Genomic DNA, 24,180 nt, shown 5'->3' on the forward strand with positions numbered 1-24,180 from the left:
CCTGAGCTTGCAGTCAGGGCTGTGGGATGAGAGGCAGTCTGAAAGAGCTTTTTAACCCACAATTACACACAAAGCCCATTTGCACACACCAGCCAAAGTCAGGCAGAACCCAGGCACAGAACACCTCGGACCGAAGGGAATGAAAGAGCAAAAAATAAAACCAAGCCTGAAGCAGGTCCAAGAGAAGGAATCTTCCATACAACATCCCCATCTGACTGACAAGAGAAGGATGCAGGGAAACAACAGGCTGTTTCCAAATCAGAGACGTGTACACACGTACACTCACAGAATTTCTGCTAATTGTCTCTGTGGAACCCCTAAATATCCAAAATATCATTATAAATCCTTCCTTCCTGCAAGCCAGCATTCCCCAGCCCGTTCCAGCTCTCACTTCCCCCACAAAAATGACAGACTGACTCTAAGCTCCCACCTGCATAAATCTCCTACAGACAACCACAAATATTTTAGCTATGCTGATTTATGGAAGCACAAGCAAGACTAAACCAGGAGATCTATCCTCCATGCATGGTGACTGATGGCTCGCTGCAAATCTTTCCATTTAAAGCACTGTCACTTTTGCAGTTCCATAGAGAGAGAGAAAAGAAGAATAAAATAACCTGCAATAATGCAACTTCTGGCAACTCCTGGGGAAAAAAACCCAAACATTTGTGCAACCAGATTTCTTCCAAGTTTTCCTGCATAAGATCCTTGCTACTAATTGAAGAAATTCTCTTTGAGAGAGGATGTGAAAACAGCTGCAAGACCCCTCATGTTCTCCTCCTGTCCGTATTCCATTTTCTAACTTTGACTGCAGCAATCCTGATTTACAGCCAATGGGAAGTTGGCTTTTTGAGCAGTGTTTAGAGGCTGATGCTTTACTATCCATGGATTGAAAGAATGAATGAAGATGGGGATTCCCTTCTCAAATTTAACTCTATCAGTAAATAAAACCAGGCTGCAGCTCCTGATTCAAGAGCTGTTAACAGGAAAGGGTGGAGAAGCTTTGGAGGCCACTAGACCCAGGCAACTCCCCTTGACCCACCACAGATGGGATCAGTCTGACAAGAAGGAGACCAGCACGATTGAGTTTGCCCATGGGAGATAAATAAATGAGACAAACTGTGCCCAACAAGAGCCCTGTCAGTGTCTTCCTCAGTGTCTCCTCATGTTACCTCCATGGGTAACAGCCCCATGGAGGCAAGAGCTTGCAGAGGACACTGAGCCCCTTTAGTTGTTTTAAGATTTGTGTTTTGCACGAGGACATCAACAGGGACAGGTAAATGCTGCTGTGGCAACACTTTGCTGCTCCTCTGCTGAGCAGTTTCTAGAGCTGGGCTGGGACCTGGAGTCACAGAGCAGATCAAGAGGTTTCTGCATCCTGGCTCCACCAGCACCACACTCCCACCACTGTTCCCTCCCTGGCACTTCCCTTGCACTGGCTGAGTGGTGCTGGAGGCCCCAGTGTCACCTGTGAGTGGTGCTGGAGGTCCCAGTGTCACCTGTGAGTGGTGCTGGAGGCCCCATTTTCACCTGTGAGTGGTGCTGAAGGCCCCAGTGTCACCTGTGAACGGTGCTGAAGGTCCCAGTGTCACCTGTGAACGGTGCTGAAGGTTCCAGTGTCACCTGTGAACGGTGCTGGAGGCCCCAGTGTCACCTGTGAGTGGTGCTGAAGGTCCCAGTGTCACCTGTGAGTGGTGCTGAAGGTTCCAGTGTCACCTGTGAACACTGCTGGAGGTCCCAGTGTCACCTGTGAATGGTGCTGGAGGCCCCAGTGTCACCTGTGAACGGTGCTGGAGGTCCCAGTGTCACCTGTGAACAGTGCTGGAGGTCCCAGTGTCACCTGTGAATGGTGCTGGAGGCCCCAGTGTCACCTGTGAACGGTGCTGAAGGCCCCAGTGTCACCTGTGAACACTGCTGGAGGTCCCAGTGTCACCTGTGAATGGTGCTGAAGGCCCCAGTGTCACCTGTGAACAGTGCTGGAGGTCCCATTTTCACCTGTGAGTGGTGCTGGAGGCCCCAGTGTCACCTGCTGGAGGCTGGTCCCTGCAGCAGCTGGACTCTTGCTGCTCTGGTGTCCCTGAGTGGTGACACTGCAGAACAAACAGCTCTGGAGCAGCTCTGGAATTCACCTCACTCACCAAACCTTGCTGGGCACGGGGCAGCTGTGTTTTCACATCCCAGCTCCAGGAAAGAAAGAGGGATAAAGAGAGCAGCAAGAGATATATTATCTTTTAGGAATGCAGAGCAGGACAGGTAGATCTGAAATGCAGTGGGTATTTCAGGCCATGCAACATTATCTACGTGGTCAAAATACAGAACCACGGGCTCAGTTTCCTCTCTAGGGTCTCTAAATAATCACTTCCTTTCTCTAGAATTTAACTTCCTCAGTCAGTAAAAGGGGAAAAGTAAATCTACTCTTCTTAGAAATGCCTTTAATGACAAACCTTTGTGTAATACCTAATTGTACAATATCATTAATAAAGAAGACCAGCTGACAAGTACCTTGGGACATTCCCTTCCATATCAGTGACAAAGTTAAACAAGTTTTTCTTTAAGTTTCTCATCCAATACTCTATAGTGAAACTTGAGAACACCTGTACAACAGGAAACTTTGCCTTTTCTTGCTATGGTTTAAAAAAATGAAAAAAAACAGTGGTAACATTCTGTACATTTTTTTACCAGCCTGTAAATCCAGCTCAAAGATGGGAAAAGAAAATCCTGATTTGATAAGGAAATTAAAAAGCCACAGAATTCAGTGACAGACACTCCAGCAAGGCCCAGGTGACTCTTCTGGATCTGAGGGTGAAGCTGTGCACACTAAGACAGCTCTGAGTTAAAGCTGGACATGGTTATGCAACTTGAAGCACCTTCAAACAGACAGTACAACAAAAAAATCAAAGAAAAGCCAGAGAGCAGGGATGAAAAGAACCATTGGTAAACAACTGGGTGGAAACCACTCCTTTAAGAGTTTGTTTTTGCAGATTATCCTCTTCAAGCTGCAGAAGGAGGCCAGGGGAAGCCTTTGTGATGCACACGCAGCACACACTCCCTGTGCACCTGAGCTCCAGTGCTCACACCGGGAGCAGGAGCAGAGCTCTACTCCACATCTTGAGGCAGGAGTGGTGCAATAAATGAGGGGTCCATGGAGTCTTCGCAGTTCACAGGCTTGACCTACTTCAAAGGAGGACCAGGGAGGGCAGTGGCAGGTTCACGCTGTGAAGAAATTGTTGCTGCTCCAACCCACCATGGCAGATTGCAGGATGCTGCTGTGAGGTCACCTGAACAGATTCACTACAGAATTCAAAGGCCCAGAGTGACCTATTTTACGTCTGATAATGAAATAAGCTGCTGGGAATCATTTCCAGAGAAGTACCTGGTCAGTGACTGCAGTGAAATGTCAGTACAGACAGCACAGCCCTCTCTAGTACTGCCTGACCTGCTCAAAGAAAAAAAATACAACCACACTCACTTCTAACCCATTATTTGTTTACTTTACCTTTACATTTTGAGAGCCTTAAAAAGGACATGCAGTCAGAGACAAACCACACAAACCTCATCAGAATCGCTTTCTAATCTCAGACACCTGTAAGCCAAAAGTAACTCCACAATGAGAAAAATTTAAACCAGAACTTAAACCAAGGGTGTGTTTGTGCAGCTGAATAACCAATGAATGGCCATCTGAAAGAAGTAAGAGGCAGGAATTTCCAACCTGAAGCAGTAATTTTTGTGCCAATATTGTTCCTTCTGACTACCTTTACCCTTTACAAAAAAGGTGGCACATATTCATAGTTCACTACCAAATATTAGGACAAATTTTCCAAATGAGCTCAACTCCCACCTTAGGTACTTAAATGATGACTAAATTTCCAAAAACACATGGGACAAGGTCAAGGCTGAAATGGTGTTTTTCTTTCTTTTGGTCCACAGAAAATGGAATTTTGGCAAAATCAAGAGGTTTCACTTCAACAGAAAAGAGGAACTTGTTTGCCACAAACCAGGAATCAGAACTCTGACTCTTTCTGCAACTCCAAGGACTTGTTTTTCATAAAAGCTTCCTACTTGGAAAGACAACAGAAGCCAACAGCCTCAAAGGACAAGAAAGGGCCCCAGGAAAGGAACTGCTTATGTCTCTCCCCTGACATTCCACGACAAACCAAACACAGACTGTCCCCTGCTCTGACAGCAGAGAGCTTCAGAACACAGATCACAGGATCCCCACCTCAGCTCTCCTTGTTTCCTCCCAAAGCTGCCTGACCTCACTGCTCAGGCACTGATCCTGGATCTGTGCAGGGAATGGGTGGGAAGTGGCTGGATCCTGGCTGGATCCTGGATGAGTCGTTAGCACATTGTGCTCATGCTGCACTTCTCCCAGCATCCAATATTTTTGGTTTTGCCTTGAAAACCAGCACAGGGGATGGAGAGGCTGGGAATATTTTTTTTGTGCAGAGGTGAAGAAAATGCATTTCAAACTGAGCAAGGAAGCTGTCTCTCCAAACGCCGACAGGGAAGGCTCAGGAAACCAAGCACATGCAGGATTTTGCACATATGAAAACATTCTCACAAAATGGGATTTTTCCCTCTGCACAGGGACCAAGGACACTGCTGATGTGCTGCAGGTGCCTGGCATGCCAAGAGGGATGGATTTGTTGAGTTTGAGCTGAGGATGCCTCTGCCAGTTCCTCTCGCTGCAGGATTGCAGGATTGATGTTATAACAGGCAGACTTCAAAACTGCAAAGAGCATTCCTTTAAACACGAGGGTCAGATGGTTCTGATCAAAAGAAAATAAATCAGAAAAGCAAACAAATGCATTTAGGAGAACAAGTTTCACCATGAAAGGCAAGAGGGTCTTTTTTCTTTGGCTGCTATCATCCTGAAAATAATGGTTTGGGAAGTAGATTTCAATATATGCCATAAAAAAATCAGTGGCCAGCCTGGAGGGAAGGGTGAACTACTCTGGATGTTCTAACCAATGAAAAGATTTAATAACATCAGCTAGTACACTTACAACATAGCTAGCTCACTTATAACTTTCATAAGCTTTCACACTGTATTTTCCTCACTTGAGAATTCTTGACAGCTGTTAAGATGCTTTCCAGGCACCCAATTAGGGCAGAGGAATGGTACAATTCCAAAAATTACTTTCAGTATTTGTCAGAAAATTAGAGTAAATGATCGTGACTTTTTTTTTTCTTTCAAAGAAAAAGGTATGATAGCTGACATTAAAATGTTTCTGGAGGAGCAAATACTAAGGAAGTATTTGCACGTGGCAAACAGGCTGAAATCTGGGTAAGAACAAATCCATACCAGTTCACAGGGCTGAGGAAATCACTTCTCCAGACAGTCGCAGACAATCAGGAAGGTCTGTTGCAGGTTTTATTTTTGGCTTGGTTAAATGTGATATATAAGATTATCAGATACACTGCAGGGAGATAAACCAGCATAGAACAGAGGCAGATCTGGGCTGTTTAATGAAACACCTTCTGGTAACAATTCATCTACATAAGAGGTCTGTATCCTGCAAACCTCGCCAGGCTAAGCAGACGGTCTGACAGCAAAGTGGTGTTTGTATCTTTGGAGGAGTTCATCTGAGTGCAAACCTTTTCCTATCTCTGAATGAGCAGGAGGACACCCTACACCAAACCCTGGACAAAACAAGGCCCAGCTCTGTCCTGCTCCTCAGGCTGTTTGTGACTTGGCTCAAACCCAAATGTCTCCCAGACTTGCTCAGCACAACCAATACCTGGCACGAGGAACATGGCCTGCAAAAATGATTAAAAATGGATAGCTTGGGCAAAATGGGATGTGCCTAGCCTTGTACAGAAATTTTGAAGTATCCATGCTCCCCCCAGGACAAGATAATGCTGCGTGATCTGCATTTCTCTTACTCATTTGGCTTCAGGATTATTTGCAGGACAAGAACTTTACACAAACTGGAGAAGAAAACTCCTGAGGCTCAGTTTGTGGCTGACACCAGCAATTCCTTGCAAAATTTGTCAGGTTACCCCACTTTCTGCATATAAAGTAGGTTTAAACAATGATTTCAGATGGATTGGGAGAGCAAGATGAGCACACAGAGGTGAGCTGAAGTGTGTAAAATGCTTCAAAATCCCTCAGCTGCAGACACCAAAGCAAATATTCATCATTTTAGAAAGCTTTCTTCCATTATAAGTGGGGAATTCGCACACCCAGAGCACACAGTGCCCCTTTTCTTGAACCAAATTAATTTGGTACTAGTGCAATCACAGAGCCTGACGTGGTGCTTACATCCCAGCTCCTCCCAGTTCCTGGTGTGCGTGTTGTGGCCACCAGGACAAATGCAGGGTTTCCGTGCAGGACAGGCTGTGCAGAGAGCTGTGGGTGCCAGGACTGGCGAAGCAGCAGGGGCTGGGAAATGGGAGTGCATCACTGCCCCGTGCAGACCCAGAGCTGCTGCAGCAGGGCAGCAGAGCCCAGCAAAGATCTCCCTGAGATCTCGGTGCCCCTGCGCAGATCCTCATCCCACTGGAGCTCATGGAGCTGGACGGTGGCAGCTCATCCAGTGGGACATGGAACAAAGGGCTGGAGCACAAGCAGCTCAGATGGGAGTTGCTGGCACCGTTTGTGGGGTGAACTCAACCACTCTCTAACATCACAGCTGCTCTGCGTGGCCAAGACAGTGAGTGTCACAGTGAAAGGGGAAGAGGGGCATTCTGAAGGAAGGCTGAAGAGATCTGAAGCCCAGATAGACGTTTTCAAGGGCTGGGCAGAGTGGCAGATGCCTGTCCGGTAATTCCTCCTGCCTTCATCTTCTGAGCTGTGCAGTGGCTGTGACTAATATCAGTCCTCCCACTTCTCCAGCCTAGTCATTTCAGCTGATATTTTAGAGTGTACCACACTGTGCTGACATGCCTCCACCCTCTGAGAGCTTTCCTGTTCTAGAGAGAGACACAGAGAGAATGACTCATGCAGCTCTCCTACTATTTGAGCCTTTTAAGCAAATTCAAAGGAAAGTTTTAAAGGTGCTCTCTTGATTTGGGAATGCCTGGGTGGGGTTTTCTTTTTCTGCGTGTGCTTGTTTTGTCAAATTATATGTAATTTTCCAACCTTTATGATGCTGAGACGTTTTAATAATTCATGAACCTTCCTGACACCGTCAAATTGCAATTTGGAAATGTCAGAGGTACCCACTGGTACAGGCATTTCTGAATGCTACAGGAAAGGAAATGGAAAAGAAGAAGGATGGTAGAATTAGGTTGCTAAATGCCATGTCTGGCTTGTGCTCTGTTTGACAGCCATAATTAAGAGCTGAGGTGGTAAAAAGTAAAAAGAGGAAAGTGAAAAACCTGAAAGGAAATGGTATAAAAAAACCCTGATACTGATGCTAATTGGTAACTTTGCAACGTTCTGAGGAAAAGGAAATACTGGAGATTGTTATTTAACCTGCAGAACATTTATGCCACTTTTAAATGTGAAGTATTTTATCACCAAAGCTGGGAGCTTTGGGGTGACATAATTGTGGTCTTTCAGTATCTGAAGGGACCTGGAAGAAAGGTAGAGAGGAGCTATTTACAAGAACCTGGAGTGACAGGACAAGGGGGAATGGCTTCACACTGACAAAGAGCAGGTTTAGATTTGGTATTGGAAAGGAATCCCTGGTTGTGAGGGTGGTGGGGCACAGGGTGCTCAGAGCAGCTGTGGCTGCCCTGGATCCCTGGAAGTGCCCAAGGCCAGGCTGGATGGGGCTTGGAGCAACCTGGGATAGTGGAAGATGTCCCTGCCCATGGCAGGGGTGGAACAGGTTGAACCTAAGGTCCCTTGCAACCCAAACCAGCCTGGGATTACAAAAGGTACGACAGCGATTAATCCTGACTGCAATACAAGCAAAGAAACAATAAAACCAGCAGGAAATAAAGACTTGCAAGTACCTCTGTGGGTTTGACCAAACTCGAGCTGTTTTCAAGGATCAGGCTGTATTTCAAATCTTCATGAGGACACTGCAGATCCTGCTTACAGCTTCACCCAAACACAGCTGATGATGATGGCAATGGGATCATTGCCATGACCAAAAAAGAGCTGGATCACTCCAAGGCATATCCTCATCCATGGGCAGTGCATGCAGCCAGTGACACACTATGGTCATGTCACCATGAGGGACACTTTCTTCCCGCCGGGAATTCCCGGGGTCGCTCCCGGCCCCGCCGGGAATTCCCGGGGTCGCTCCCTGTCCCGCCGGGAATTCCCGGGGTCGCTCCCTGTCCCGCCGGGAATTCCCGGGGTCGCTCCCGGCCCCGCCGGGAATTCCCGGGGGCCCGCACGCGCAGCGCCCCCTGGCGGCCGCTGCCCGCCCCGTGCCCCCCGCCGCCGTCGGGGCTCCCGGGGCGCCGCGGCCCGAGAGGGACCCGGGAGCGCCGGGGAACGGAGAGAGGGACCCGGCAGCGCCGGGAAAAGGCCGGGGAACGCCCCTGGGGCGGCCCGAGGGACGGAGCGGCCCCCGGAGTGTCCCGGGGCACGGGCCGAGCAGCAGCTGCCGCTTCCCGCGGGGCCGCCCGGGAAGAGCCTCGGGAGCGCTCCCTCCCTCTGGCTGGAGCTCTCCATCCCTCCGGCCGTGATCCCTCCATCCCTCCGGCCGGGAGCTCTCTCCCCCCATCCCTCCGGCCGTGATCCCTCCATCCCTCCGGCCGGGAGCTCTCTCCCCCCATCCCTCCGGCCGTGATCCCTCCATCCCTCCAGGCGGGAGCTCTCTCCCCCCATCCCTCCGGCCGTGATCCCTCCATCCCTCCGGCCGGGAGCTCTCTCCCCCCATCCCATCCTTCTGGCCGTGATCCCTCCATCCCTCCGGCCAGGAGCTCTCCCCATCCCTCGGCCCGCAGCTGCCGGGGTGGATCCCGGTGCTGTTTTTGCAGCCGCCGGGTCCCACCTGCGGACTTTGCCTCATACAACCCCGCCGAGCCCCGCAGCGCGGCCCTGCCCGCTGTGAGCCAAGCGGGTGCGGCAAAGACGGGTCGGTGTGTCCAGGGTAGGGCAAAAACCCTGAGCAAAACCCTCGAGTCACTCCTGAGTTGAGCACAGAAGTGGGGATGGAACTCAGGTTCTTCTGAAGATGCAGAACAAACCTCCCCCAAACCTCTTCGCAGTTAACGCAGATGAAACACTGGAAAAGCCTTTCCAATTCATTCACCTCCCCAGTCTCTTTGACGGGGTAAATTTTGGCATCCCACGGTCAGGCCAAGCCGTGAGCATGCCCGTCCTCCCGGTTTCCGTGTCAGCAGCGCCCAGGAGCAGCGTCTGTCCCAGTGGGACTCTGAGCCGACATATGTCAGTGACTCACCCAGGCGCCTGCAGGATCATTAGACCGTGAATACTTCTCAAAAAAAAAAAAAAAAAAGCAAAAAAAAAAAAAAAAAAAAGCAGCGCAATAGCAGCTTCTGAAAAAAAAAAATTAAATAAATAAAGGGACACCAACGAACAGCATCAACACTCACAGCCAGCTCAACCCCCCTCACAGCCGGACTGTTTGTCTGACCTGGGAGGCAGCATTTTATCACTTAGAGATTGCAAGTTCGATTGCAAAGCCTAGGCTGATGGCTGGCTGGATAATTTGTCTCTCAGCTCCGAAAGAAATGATGGAAGTCAATTTGACAGCTGCGAGGCTCCCTAAGGATTCCAGACCCAAAGTGCACGGAGCAGTGACAGACACGTCGATGCGCTGAATATCAATGAAGCTCTGCCTGGGAATAATGCTGAGGCAATACAAATTGCACATGTTCAGCTGGAAGGTTATCACTATCATTAGAGTTATTAATTATTGTTATTATTATTTCTATTATTAAGATGTAACAGAAGCCAAAAGCTCCTCGTGGTCTTGTAGAAAGTAGATGAGTTCCCAGCTCTGACCGACACGCTGCTCTCCAGGTCAAGCAGCACATGGATGGAATCACTGAGGTTGGAAAAGACCTCCAAGATCATCGAGTCCAGCCTTTGACTCACCTCCACCTTGTCACCAGCCCAGATCCCCGAGTGTCATGTCCAGCCCTTCCTTGGACACCTCCAGGGAGGGGCACTCCAAACCTCCCTGGGCAGTGCCTGTCAAGGCCTGAGCACCCTTTCCATGGAGAAATTCCTGCTGTTGTCCAGCCTGAGCCTCCCCTAGCACAGCTTGAGGCTGTTTCCCCTTGTCCTGTCCTTTCTTCCTGGGAACAGAGCCTGCACCCTCCTGTCAGGGAGTTGTGGAGTGGAGCTACAGAAGTTAAGAAGATCCTGCACCAGAAACAACCACAGAGCTTCCCACTGGGTGGAGAAGCAGCAGTCCTGGGGTCAGGGAAGAAATGGACTCATTTGGGCCCAGCTTTCCTGGGACTGGAAACTCCATTGCCTTCTCTTGTCACGGTGCAGGGAGCAGCTCCATGGATCTGGGAACAATCAGGCAGGAAAGGCAGAACCAAAGGGTGAGGACAGAAGTGCTCATGGTTCTGGTGTATGTTAAACCAACAACACAGACCTACTGAGCTGGGAACTGCAGAACTTGGCCATCACTACCTACCAGACTGCACTTCATAAGTTTAAAATAATAACACTCAAACCCCTGTAGCTCAGTTTCTGGGATGGGTGGCAATAAAACTGAACATCCCTTGCTGTCACTTGCAAACACAGGTGTTCTCATGTGAAAGCCAACTTAGATTCTTTGCTTATTCTGACTTTGCTCCCTTGGCAAGCCTTGGGCAGTTGGCTTAAAGATCTTTAAATCTAAAGTCAAATGCAGCATAGAAAAAGAAAAAGAGGGAAAGGAAAAGAACCCCCACTTCTAAGCAAAATAACTTTTGTGCTTATATTCAAAACCATCCCTTTTTTGCCATTTGGAGGAAGAGCGATCAATTAAAGCAATATACTATAACCTGCTTACATAGCAAATTTATTCCTGAAAAACAGATTTACAAGTGAAACTCAGCTCAGTGGCAAGACCATCAATTCAGTCTGAAGCAGCACGATTGTTTGGCTAAAACTATGGCAACTGCACAGACACTAACATGCAATCCTGCTTTATTAAATCAAACCTCCAGTGAATCTGTTATCACCATAGTAACACTTAGTTATTACATGGAAACATGTGGAACTACAGTTGGATATTAGCATCTGGTTAGCATCTGCACAGTCTCTTATTCATATTACTAAAATTATAATCCAGGCAGTGAAAAACTTAAGTAAAACTGTAGCTTTAAAGCCAAGTCCTGGTCTCAGGTGCATTATATTTAATGTACAGGTCTTTGGTACATTCCCCATATCTGGGTTTATAATTAGGGGCTTGGGGTGGTATTTGGAGGTTAGTTTATGTATCTCCTAGGATGTAAATGCACACAGTGTTGGTTGTAATAACATCCAGGCAAAAAATTGCAAAACCATACGATAATTGCAAGTGACCTTCCCCTGAGTGCTCTCCCCAGCAGGTTTGCAGGGCCTGCTTCGAGCATTCCCGAGCTCTGAGCACTTCCAAGCAGAGCTTGTTTGAGTCTTATTTATTTTAAGCCACCTGCCACAACATTTTTCCTGTCTTCTTCCTCCCACAGAAAGTGTGGCACTTTGTATTCAGGCCAGTGCCATTTTGTGAATAAAGCTCAGAATTCTGCAGGGGTTGGTTTAAGGCCCAAATAGCTACACACGGTCGGGATGAGAAGTGGCTGAGTTGTATCACTAGAAAGAGAAATTCCTGGGCTAAAAAAGATAGGAATAAAAAAGGAAAACTAGTAGTTTTCTTCTGGGCTAATAATAGATTGTGATATACTTTTTTTCCCCCCTCTGCCATTGAAGCCCACATATTTCAACTCTCAGTAATCAAGTTTCTAGATTTATAGCGAAGTGGAAACTAGTAAATACTCTCTGCTATTTAAACATAATTTGTAATTTTTTCAGGCTACAGCAAGGAGAAAATATAAGATGGAACAAAGTGTTGCACACTATTCAAAATATGCCTGTCCTTGCCTGAGCAGGGTTTGTCATGCCAAAGGAAGGAACTGTTTCAAGCACACTCAGATTTTAAGGAAGTCAGTAAATTGAGACATGCATATTCATGATGAGTCTCTAACTGCTACCATGGAAAGTTTGATGGAGGTTTTGGGTGACAAGAAGACAGAAGAATACTTGAATCTGTGAAATAGAGATCTTCCTGATCTTTCCAGGTGCTCACTTACGGACACAGCCCAAAGCGCTGTGGCAGCCCCAGGGAGTTCAAAGGGACCTTGTAGGTTCAAGGATGACCAACCCAAGGAGCCTCTTCAAGGGAATTTCCTCCTCTTTCCTCCACAACCAACTTAAAGGTCTCTTCCAACATAGTGATTCAACCCAGGTGGAGCAGATTAATTAATTAGTGCCAATAGAGCAGAGACTCTCCCCAGCTGGGTGAGGAGAAACCAGCCCGACTTGGTAGAAACCATATGGGTCTAAATTGCAGCACTTCCAGAGCAGGGGAACAATGCTGGCACTATTTGGGGATGAGATTGACATTACTGGTGTTTGACATACACTTACTTTCTTCAGTCTACAATAAACAGCACTGTCTTGGCTCACAGTATGGCCAGGAACTGGAATTCAGAGCAACAGACCCCCCAAGAGCCAGGGGCAGGCACAGAGCTGCACCCGTTGCACCCTGCAACTGCATTTTGGTTAAATAAAAGTGCCAGCACACAATTCAACAGTAGCACAACACACACCACCAGTAAGGGCAGACACAGAAATAACAACGACCGAGACAAGGATTAAATTAAAATCTGCAGCTCTTTTTGTGCTTTTAGTCACACGTCAAGTTCATAGATGCTTTTTGTCTTTTAATATAAGTTCTACAACTCCCTCCTGACTCCCACATAAAGCAACAGGCTGCAGACAGTTAAAGACATGATCCTTCTCTGGCTAAGAAGCAGCTTTAAGAGCCCCATTGCACCAGTAAGAAGCAGCTAAAAACAGTGGCACCAGTAAGAACGGGTCAGACTGTGTGTGTGTTACTCAGGCATCCTCCTGGAACTCAAACCCCGCTGACCCAAGGCACACGGACCCTGCAGGGAGAGCAGAGTCCCTGTGAGAGCACAGCTCTCACACAGTGGCCATTCCAAAGTTACTTCGTGCTTGCCCTTTTTTTTTTTCTCCCCTTTTTAAAGAGTGAAAGAAGCCCAACAAGGACCCACGCTGAGCAACCCCAGGTCTAAAAGTAAAAACATAGTTGGTACATACCCCTGCTAAAGCCAAAAGCAGCACGACAGCAGGACTGATCCTCCTTTGGCTCTGATCTTTGGTGCTCCCTTTCCCACTATTCAGTTCACCTTCTAGGGGAACCTGCTGCTTCCAAATGGCAATTTCATAAGCACCTGTGAGAGAACTTAATTGGAACTAATTATCTGTTGGTTGTCTGGGACCTGAGGAGTCACAGCAATTACTTCAGTCAAGAAACAACCTGGGGGAGGTCGTTGCTTCTTTTCAGAAAAATGAACTAAGCTACTCCCTGAAGGAAAGTTCTTAAAGAGATGGAACCTGTCAAATGCAAGTTAAATACGAGCTAGTGAAATCACACCAACCAATGATTTATAGTTGCCATTAATAAACACACCTCTAACAGGAATCTGCATATGCTCATCAAATATAGGTTTATTCCTGCTAGTTTTGATGTGATTACAGAATTGTTTATTATCAAGGCAGGCACTGCCATGAAGATACATAAACAAAGGGGAAAAGATGATGAACAACCTGGTGTCTTTGTGCAGTGGTCTAATTGTGACTTATTTATTTCCATAGAGAAAAAAGAAAAGGCAGAAGTGAGCAGTTAAAGAAGGAAGCTGAGCAGAAAAGGCTGTGAGTTGCAAGAAACAGTTGTGAGCCTAAAGCAGAAAGAATTCAATGAAAACTGCAGAAAATTCTCTGGTGATTTATAACTGTACAGTTCTCATTCTATGAAATAATGATAACTGAAATTAAGTCCTCTTTCAACACTACAGGACATTTCCTTTGTGATGGAGACAAATCCCATAAGAGCCCCAGTGAAATATTACAGTGTTGGCCAAGAGAGAGCACCAGCTCTGCAATATCTGTTTGCCTGTGTAGCACAGGTGCATTTTAACCAAGTCTCCCAGGAGATTTGCCTAAGGCCAGACTGTTGCTGTAGAAAAAGACTAGAAAAGAAATATGTTTAAGTCAAAGCAAAGGTAAATTTGGCTGGACTGCTGCCTAATGGGAGGAAGAAGGAATAACACAGCTCTTTAAAAGCAGCTCTCCAGTGGTTAGATTTCCCTGCAGCACATGTGCTTGGGAAGATGCAAGCCAGGTATTTACTTTCAATTCTGTGGAAATGCAAAAACAAAAAGAAGATTCCCTCCTGGAAGCATAAATAACAAATTCAGGACAAAGCAAGAAAGTTTACAGAGTTCCTGTTTTTAGGAGCAGCCAAGGTGGAGGCTGGAAATGATATCAAGAAGCATTAAGCAGTATTTACACATTCTTAAACCAATTTAGCTCTGACTTCAGTGACTGTGGAATCAAGCAGAAGGTGACCAAAGAAGGAGACAATGATGGTATTCAGTGGTGGAAAAAAAAGTGGCAGTGAAAGGATTAAAACTGTGGTTACATTTTTAAAACAATAGTTGTTTTGGTGGAGAGTGCCTGTGTCAGTGTTGGTTATGGCTGGATGACAATAGGCAAGATTCTCTTCATGTCCAAAATATTATTAAATTTTCTCAGAAATCAGCAGCATCTCCTTGACGGTAACTCTGGGCAGTTCATGAGCTCTTTCTCCCAGTACATGATTGTGAAGGAAACAGAGGGTCTCACCTTCCCTTTTCCCTTCCTGGGGGAAGTCATTCTCCACAAGCCAACACTTCAGAAAACTTGGATTTTGCAGGTAACTGGGAGAATCTTGCTGGGTAATACCCTACATGCTTGAAATCAAAAAGCATGGCTGTGTTTCATGGTCGGCTGCATCCGTAAAATTTTTTATCATGTCTCTGTCTGTTGGGTAATCTCCATTAAACTTGATAAAAACTTTTGATAAAATCCACACTGAGAGCAAATAACAATGAAGAGGAGGAGAAGAGGCCAATTTTAACAACTTCTATATGACTTTCCATAAAATCCATGGTTTTCCTTTCTGCATAATTTACACAAAGACCTTGAAGATGATAAATCAGGGGAGAGGGAATAAAAGTTTATTTGCATAAAATGGAAACAAAAAAAAAAATAGAACTACACAGAATACATTATATTCTACTCCAAGGAAAGTCACAGACCTGTTTCTGTAAGCTTGGGAAGGAAGCCAAAAAGACTGGAAATACACAGAAAGCTTTAAACAATTGATCTTACTGGGAGGTTACACTGGTACCTTTTATCCTCCTGGTATCCAGATGTTTCAGAAAATACCCAAAAGTGGAACACTTACAGGTTTCTGGGGAGTAAATTGGAGAATCATTCCCTCCTCTCCCTCCTGGGCTCTCCCTGTGTGGGTTCCCTGGGCACTGCAGCCCCCCTGCCCCAGGGGCTGTGTCTGCCCTTCCCAGAGGTTGGGATGGAGCTGGCAGCTGGAAGGAGCATCCCGAGGGAGAACTGGGAGTTCTGGGGGACACAGGCTGTGGCAGGGGCTGCTGGGCAGTGTTGGGGGTACAGAGAAAGAGAACATTTCCAATCTGCCTAGTTTATCTTGTGATATTCCCTTGTAATACCTTGATCCACTTTTAAATTCAGAGCTGCTGGAAATGGCTGGACTTCAGTGAGGGCTGAGCTCGTGCCTTGACAGAGTTAAAACCCCGGGCTGCAATTCCATGCACGACATCCCTGCTCCTGCTCTGCCCTGGGAAATGGAGCTGCAGTGCCCCAGGGCGTCACAGAGCCCTCCAAGGTATCACTAACTACAGCTGCTGGGAGGTCAGAGGGACTCTCCCCTATTAACCACAGCCTGATGTGCCTTCCCCAGACGGATTTCAAGGAAGAAAAATCCTCTGACAACCCCCACCCCCTGCCAACATGAAAACTGGAGCATGCCTCTTTAAAACTAGCCTATTTAGGCCACAGATGCTAAATGAATTCAGCAGACAGACGGAGTAATGGAATGTCAGTGTTCCAGTCTGCTGCCTTGAAGCAATAGGAGTTTTTTATTATTAATTTCTCCTCTCATTTTCCAATGCTGCCTCTGGGCTCCATGCTTTAGATGCAGTATTCTTGTCAGTCTCGCTAACCCAATTTGGATATAATTAAATTTTAAAATATTAAAGGGATTATAAATACTTCCCACCCCACTTCCCCCGCCCCATTCCCTTTTATGCTGTCCCTCTAAAACTGCTGAATTTTGCTTCAGGACTTAAAATGCTGTACTGCAGAATCTGATTTGTTACTGCAGTTTCCTTTGCAAAGGCTGGAGAATATCTGAAGGGAAAAAGCCCAGAGTTAATTCCAGAAAAAGGTGCCCAGGAGCTTTATGAGATAAAGAGCTTTCTGCCACCCTGACATCTTGGAATTTGCTCTCACTGCCACTTAAATTAATGTTAAGGCTCCCAGATTCTTAGAATGGAAGAATTTTTGAGTCACATAGAAATTCTCATAATGACACAAAACAGGGATGGAGTTTATCACAGAATCATTGAGGTTGGGATCTCCTGGTCCAACAACCTGCTCAGGCAGGGTCAAGACTTTGCTGAGTGCCACGTCCAGCTGGGTTTTGGATGTATCCAAGGATGGAGACTCCACAGTCTGCCTGACAAACTGGTTCCAGTATTTGACCAATCTGCAGTAAAAAGCTGAATTTAACTAGGTGTGGTGAACTTTGGCATTTGATGATGATGCCAACATTTTCAAGCTGGCTTAGCACCTACACCATGAAGCAGAATCCAAGCCTTTTCTTTTTAACATCTCTGAGAAGCATCCAGATTTTCCAAAGTTCAAAACCAAGGATCTCTCATTGAGAAATACATGTAATGCCCTCTTGTTATACCCTGCTGTGAGAATAACATTTCCCTGTTTCCCTCCTGCTAATGGGTGAAGGCTGGAGCTTCTGGTTGCTGAAATCTGGACACTTACAGAGGATTATTGATTTTTGTGACTAGGAAGAACAGTGTCTCTTTTGAAGTCCATCTCATATATTAGCATCAGGCATTTTCTTCTTTATATATGCCTCAGAAGTAGATTATAAAGGTTTGTATTTATTAGTCCTGAAATGGCAGCTGAATTATTCTGGTGAGATGCCTCCAGCTCTGACTGTTTGGATCTTTAAAAGGCAATTCTCCAGGTTTAGGAAGACAAAATCACATAGTGAGTCTCACAATAGATAAAGATTTCCTAACTCTGAGCCCTGCCCTTGTGTGGGTCCAACATGCTGCTGTTATTTTAAAGCTCCATCTGGACTAGAGCCTACAAAAGAAAAGATGAGGCCATTACCAACTCATCTCTGCCATCTTTGTCCCACATTTCCATCTTGAAAGGATTCTGTTTAGCTTCAGATCTTTTGGGGTCACCAGTGCTTTGTTTCAACAACTGTACTCCAGACCTCAGGGAGACTCAACCAGTCAGTTTTGTTTATGGCTTCCATTTCCTGTATATTCTTCCCACTGATTGTGTTTTCCAGTTCACTCCAAGTCTCAGATGGAAAATCAAAAGTTGGGAGAAACAAAGGGAATCCAGTGTGTCACACATATCATGTGTGACAAGCAGAGCTTAAGCAGAGCTCAAGAATGGCTGCTGAGAAGCTTGGACTTGCTTTTCCTGGGAAGGAGTCAGCAGAATCCAACCAAACCCAGGTTTGTCTTGTGATTTAGATGCAAATTCCTGATGCCATTGATTAAAACAAACAAACAAACAATCAAACAAACCCAAAAAACCCCCACCAAGGTCACTAGACAACTTCAAAAGGCAGTTTTGTGGGTTTTCATATCCAGAAAATGAAATGGAAATAGAAGTTATAGAAATAATTCTATGTTGAACATGGACAGGGCATAGTGACCTGGGTGCTTTGGGCAAGATATCAGTCAAAATGTCCCTGGGAACTGATACATGGAAAGATGCCTACAGGATAATTTTATCTTACCCCAAATTATGGTGAATTACAAGCTTGTATTTTATATTGGAGCAAGATCTATTTGACATTTTTCTCAGTTTTACAGGATTGAGAGAAGTAGTTTGTTTTGGGCACCAGAAGTCAGAAGAAGGTCGTTCTGATCCTTATTCAAACAAAATCAGAAGGTACTGTTGGGCAGTAAGTAACATCACCCTGTGCTGCTGGAAAAGCCAGACAGTGGTTTCCACCCTGTAATAGCTGGAAATGTCAATCCAGCATTTCTGAAGATGGTGCCTCTATAAACCCATTTATCAAATCCCCGGTGCTTTGTGAGAGGACACAGAGATACTTTCTTCAGATTACTAGAATTTCTCAGTTCCCATAGAATCAGTGTGGTGGTATGAACCACTAGTTATTCTGAATATTTAGGTCAGACAAAAGTGTGCAAAGTAGCAACATGATCTGGAAAGCTGGGGCCATTCTACCAATTTCCCTGTGGCAGGAAGACTACTCCTCATCCTCGTGGGATTATGCAGTTGTAAAAGTGAGTGAGTCTGCCTTGAGCACAGGAACTCCCAGCTCCCAGTCCCTGGTTGGGCGGGTGACAGGGACCCGATTTTTCTGCATCAGGCAGAGAAGGGATCCATAACACACTGAGCTATACTTGGGCTGAAGAAAAAAGCTCTTAAAAGATAGCAAGTGATGCCATACGTTTTCATTATGGAGCATGCTATGCAAAGATCTGGGTAGTCAGCTCCCACCAACCATCTGGAGAGAGAAGTCACTCAAATCGAAGTGCTGAACCTGCTGTGGTAGACAATCGGTGCCAGTGAACCACTCACTACTCTCCCCCTGTCTGTTTTCCTGCCTTTTGCTGCAATAGAGCCTTAAAATAAAATAATCTGGCTACCACTTTCCAAACACCCGCTTCCAAACACCCCAGCTCCCATCTGCAGAGTGCACTTCATTCATTGGGCAAAGTGGGCCACTTCCACAGAAAAAGCTCTTCTGAAGGTCTGACCAAAAGGGAAATGCACAGGAGGGAAATAACACATGAAAAAATTGCCTTTTCTTTACTGAGCTCCCCACGGCCCCATGTTAAACCCTAATTTCTGTTTTATGTCTCCCTGATTCCTCCCCAGTGCTTAATGTCTCTTTTGACTCCTGTTAAAGGCTTCCTGGGGCTGAGATCTTGGGAACCCAGCAAGCTCACTGGGTTTGCTTTATGAAAAGTGACTTTAAGTGCCAGGGAGGGTTTAGCAGCTTTGAAATAAAAGGAACTTTCAACCACGTTGCCATGAATTGCTTTGTTGCCTGTAGTCAGCAAGAATCAGTTTGAAGATTTCTGGAGCCTGAGGGTATCAATTGCTTTGTTTTTTGCCTCTATCAAATCTATCCTCCAGTGACTTGTGTTACACTGCAGGCTGCTCCAGGGCACTCAGCAGATGCTAAATGGGGCACAAGAGACATATCAAGCCCCTTGGCATGTATATATTTTTAAATCAAATAGGCAGACATGGGCAAAAGAATCTGTGATGGTGAATCAAATGTTCCTGGCTTGCTCTGCTGTACACAGTCATCCCTCCTCCCTGTAGGACCAGACAGCAACTGAGTGACTAAAGTCTAAATAGCTTGGGATCAAGTGCTCTAAGCCTTACTCATGCAAGCACCAGTTCCAGTGGGCTCACTGGGACAGCTGGTGTTATAGCAGGTCATTTCATGGTTGAAGACATATGAAGAATATTTGTGGGTGGGAATAATCTAATGAGAACAGAGTACAGATTATCTCAATTACAGAAACAATTGGGTGCACGTCAGCTGTGAAGAGAAGACAAGTAGGATATGAAGTGTTCTTTCCACAATGGCAGCTCCTAAACAGAAGAAGGAATACTGAGCATTTTAATAACACTGCAGACAAGTTATCTTCCTCTAAGTCTGAACAGCTTTAGGAAAAAGCTACACTAAAATGTTCTTAGCAAATAAATTCCTGCTTGGAACAACTTCATGACAGTTGTTCCTTGTTCACTTCCATCATCTCCTCGTGGCAGGGCAGCGAGTGGCCCCTGGTAAATCACTGCCTGACAGCAGCCAGGAGCCATCCCCTGCAGTGTCTGCCTGGCTCCACGGCTCAGGAACATGTGCAGCTCCTATTAATAAAGCAGTGTGTACTGGTGGAACGAGGCCAAATTGCTCCCATCTCCGTGCTTCCTAATTTCTCCCGTAGCCCTCGCCCTCCAAACAGGAAGAAAGATCTCCCCTGTCTGGCGTTGTTGGCTGTTAATTACTCAGCATGTCCCTCTGATGAAGGCAGCATGTTGGGAAGCCTCTTGCATGGCCACCAACCCAGCCCTTCCTCTTCCTCCCTCTCCCTCTTCCCCCAGGCACACACAGGATGTTCCTGCAGGCAGTTCTCTGGCACTGGGAGCAGCCTTGGCTCTGGTGTGCACCAAGAATGAGCCAAGGTGACACCACAGGTGCTGCTTTCCTGCAGACAGGTCTGGGGCAGCAGCTTCCCTCGGCCCCCGGAGCGCAGGGCCAGACGGATGCTCAGGAAAAGGAGCTGCAGTTTGGCACTGGGATCTGTGCTGCTGTCACGTACCCACTTCTCAGTGCTGGACCTTGACTCTTTAGAACATGGAAAGTTGAAGTGGAAAAAGACACTCTGAAAAGTTTACAGGAAATGGGAGCATGGGGATGTTTAGTGATTAGGGAGGAATGAGCTGGGAAAGTCCAGAAACTGCAAGTCATGGACAATTAAAACCCGATTTAGGCTTCACTCACTGTTTGCTCAGGCAAATATCCCAGGGAAGCCAAGGAATTCTGCTTTAGTAAAGAAGAAAAACCTGTACTTTTGACAAATGGTGACACTAGCCTTTTGCAGGGATTTTCCTAGAGGAAATAAAATAGCACAATAGTCAAATCAGGGCTTGCAGTTAATCTCGTTCTAGTGCCAGCCTTGGTGGCTTTGTGCCTCCCACTCACAGCAGTCGGACATGAGGACTCAATCCCAGTAACCTTCAGAGCCTTGGGGGCCATCCCTGCCAGTTCTGGAAGCAAAAAATGCACGGTGCAGCCGGTGCTCCAATCTCATTTCCCCTCCTTCGCTGACAGAAACATCAAGTGCACTTGTGCTCTGAGGTCTGTGCTATATAAATATCCCCAGGAAATAAATAAATGCCAGTGCACTCGTGCATTTCCCTCAGATATTCTTCTCCCCAGCTGCTGTGCTGACAGTACTTACTAGGAATCAGGCATTTCATTCTGGCTCGCTCTTCTGCTGGGGAGAGATGGGAACAAGATGCTCCTGAGGCAGGGAAGGGGAGGGTACAATTCAGTTACCAGAATATTGGTCTGTTTATTTATAGATGCACACACACACAGACCTACGTAGGAAACTAATTTCTTACCCTGCAACTGAAGGGGAGAGCTGAAGACTGAGGGGGGAAGAACTGGAGAAGAGTAGAGGGGAGAGTTTAGGACCAGGGTTTTAATTAGCACCCAAATGGGTGTTGAGACTGGATAGCTGTGGCGAGGGGTAAAATAGAAGGGCTTTGCCTCAGTGATTGAGTTTTCCAGCAGTTCTGGCCACAGGCCATCTGGCAGGGACTGGCTTGGGTCCCCCAGGACATTGCAGATGACAGAGTGTCCCCAGGACAGGTGCCAGCAGACAGGGGAGCCGAGGCACTGGGGAACTGAGTGACTGTAAGTGCTGAGCTCAAGGCTGCTCTGCTCCCCAAGGCCAGGCTTAGAGCCACCTCCAGCCCCCAGCCACCCTGAATCAACAGAATGCACTAGAGAAAACAGGCAAACAAAAAGGAAGATTTGAGATGGAAGCTGAGAAGTCGTGTGGTCCTGTCTTCCCTACCCTCTGTCTCATCCTGTACATTTATTTCAGCTGCAAATCTGGGTGTTTTAGCTCCTAGCAGCATAGCAGTCTTGGCTTTTTTTGAATCCTTTAGTTTATATTCCAAATTACTAACAATGAAGTGAAGCCTATAGAATGGAATTGACTCAATTATTCTCTTCTGTCATTCTGTTCATTCACGTCTGCCATGTGTGATCCCCTGCCCCACTGCCTTTCATGCCCAGAACTGTCCAGAGCTAAATTCACAACATCTGCTTGGCTGTGTTTACCTGCAGAGTGGCCAAGTTCTTGGGGCCTGACCCAGAGCCTTACAAATGCCATTCAAATCATAATTAGCTGAATAGGTATTTCTGAACACCACTAGGAGACAGGAAATCAGGCTTCCATTCCATACTTTATCTCTTAGATAAACTGTGTCACCTCTGGATGCCCTGGTGACCTACCTAGAGAATAGGAATGCTCACCTACCCTTGTGGAGATTATGAATTAAATATTGAAGTGCAGTGGGATCTGCCGAGTCCTTTGGAGCAGAGACACCGAGAAAAGAAACGCCAGGATCACGAATGCAAGAGGAACTGAGCAGCCACTGCTGCTCAGTGCAGCACAAAGCCTTTTAACCTGGGAGCTCAGCAGTGCCTGTGGAGAGCTGAGGTGCAGCAGGCTGGGAGCCCTGGCTCTGCTTGGCTTCGTGTCCCCAGGTGGGGCTGAGCCAAGGAAAAGCCCAGCCCGTGTGCCCGTGCTGGCATTGCCTCTCCGTGTCAGTCACAAGTGACCTTGCAGGGCACAGTGCCTGCTGGAACACGGCTGTTCTGCTCTGCTCCTCCACACCCTGCCTGGGCAGACGTGTGCTCACATCTCACCAAGGTCCCACATCAGTTTGGGGTTTCAATGTCTGGGCATTCCAAGGTTCTCTCCTGCCAGAGGATGCAGGGTGCGAGCTCAGGGAGGACAGCTGGGCTTTGGGGCTGGTTCTCCAAAGGAGACAGACCCTCCTCCACTGAGCTGTCCATTAATTATTGCCAGGTCAGCTGGTTCAATCCCTAATAACAGCAGGCACTGTGAATTTCTATGGCAATCTGGATCCTGCTGTTCACATCCAGTTCACTTGCCAGTGCTGATCCCTCCCTATGGCCTTGGACTAGGCTGAAATGCCATTTTAGCTGGGCTGTGTTCAATGAATCCCAGTGGATGGGGCCTGTTCTGTAAAACATCCCCCCATTCTCAGTCATTCTCATTCACAGCTGGGGTCTGCAGCACCTTCTCTTCCCTGCACACCACCCTGCCCTGTGGCAGAACTTACCCAGGGTGTAATTAGTAAAATGCCATTCAAATCATAATTAGTTGAATAGGTATTTTTGAACATCACCAGGAGACATGAAATCAGGCTTCTATTCCATACTTTATCTCTCAGATAAACTGTGGCAAATTAGTACTGCATTTGTTATTTTTTCTCAGTTTTGCCCAGGATACATACCCAGAATTGTAGTGGAGGGGTGAACAGACATCAGATTATGGACACAGGAGATTCTTGTAGTTGCTCAGGACTTGATGGAACCAGCCCACACCTCCTGCATTCGACCTCGTGCTGTCACTTCCACTCAGAATCCCTCACAAAGCATTCAGATAGAGCACCAGGGCCTCTTTAGAGTCCTTTTCATATGTTGTCTTAAGTGAATGAAAGATGTGGTATAAAGTGCTTGGGAAGATCCTCTGTGATGTGATACAAATCCGTATGATTTCCTTGGCCTGTGATATTAGGATTTTCACCAGACAATCCCACTCCAGCACCTGAACTGCAGCACAAGATTCCCTTCCCTTTTTCCGTGATCCTTTCCCCCATGAACCCAGCCCTGTCCTTGTCACTTAAGAGCTGTCCCCGGCTCAAGGGCTGAGTGCTGGAACGAGCAAAGCCCCGGGCTGCTGCCCTCTCCCTGAGCCTGAGCCCGGCTTTGCGCAGGGCTCTGTGTGTTTTGTCTGCTGCTAATGAGCCGGCCTGTGTTATCTCTAATGTCATTTTAAAATTAAATTAACCCCAGACTGTGGGGGTGTGTTTGCATGGCGAGGGTGATACGCTGGGAAGGAGGATGCCTTGGGCGCACACACGGAACCTGCAAAGCTTCTCCGGCGGCTTTGGCTGCTGTGCTGGCTGGCACCACCCCAGGGGAGAGTGTGCCCATGCATCACAAATTTGCTTTTTGGTTCCCCTTCCACCCACCCCTGAGCTGAGCTCTCTGCCAACTCAGCTTCTGTATAAATCAAAGGGAAATATTCTCCCCCTCCTGTTTTTTTCTTTTCCTGAACAGATTGGATGTCATTATGTGCAGC

General features: G+C 46.8%; 1 long non-coding RNA gene across 1 annotated transcript in view; it reads right to left on the minus strand.

Moving 5' to 3' along the window:
- The window catches only part of LOC146765666 (uncharacterized), a 37,887-nt gene extending 15,444 nt beyond the window's left edge, over nt 1–22,443 (minus strand). Inside the window, exon 1 of the long non-coding RNA XR_014949777.1 lies at nt 13,196–22,443. This is a non-coding gene — a long non-coding RNA (uncharacterized LOC146765666). The remainder of the gene's footprint in view (nt 1–13,195) is intronic.
- Between the last annotated feature and the right edge of the window lie 1,737 nt (nt 22,444–24,180).

The sequence above is a fragment of the Lonchura striata genome, chromosome 21 (assembly GCF_050655825.1).
Source record: "Lonchura striata isolate lonStrDom1 chromosome 21, ASM5065582v1, whole genome shotgun sequence".
Taxonomy (NCBI): Eukaryota; Metazoa; Chordata; class Aves; order Passeriformes; family Estrildidae; genus Lonchura; species Lonchura striata.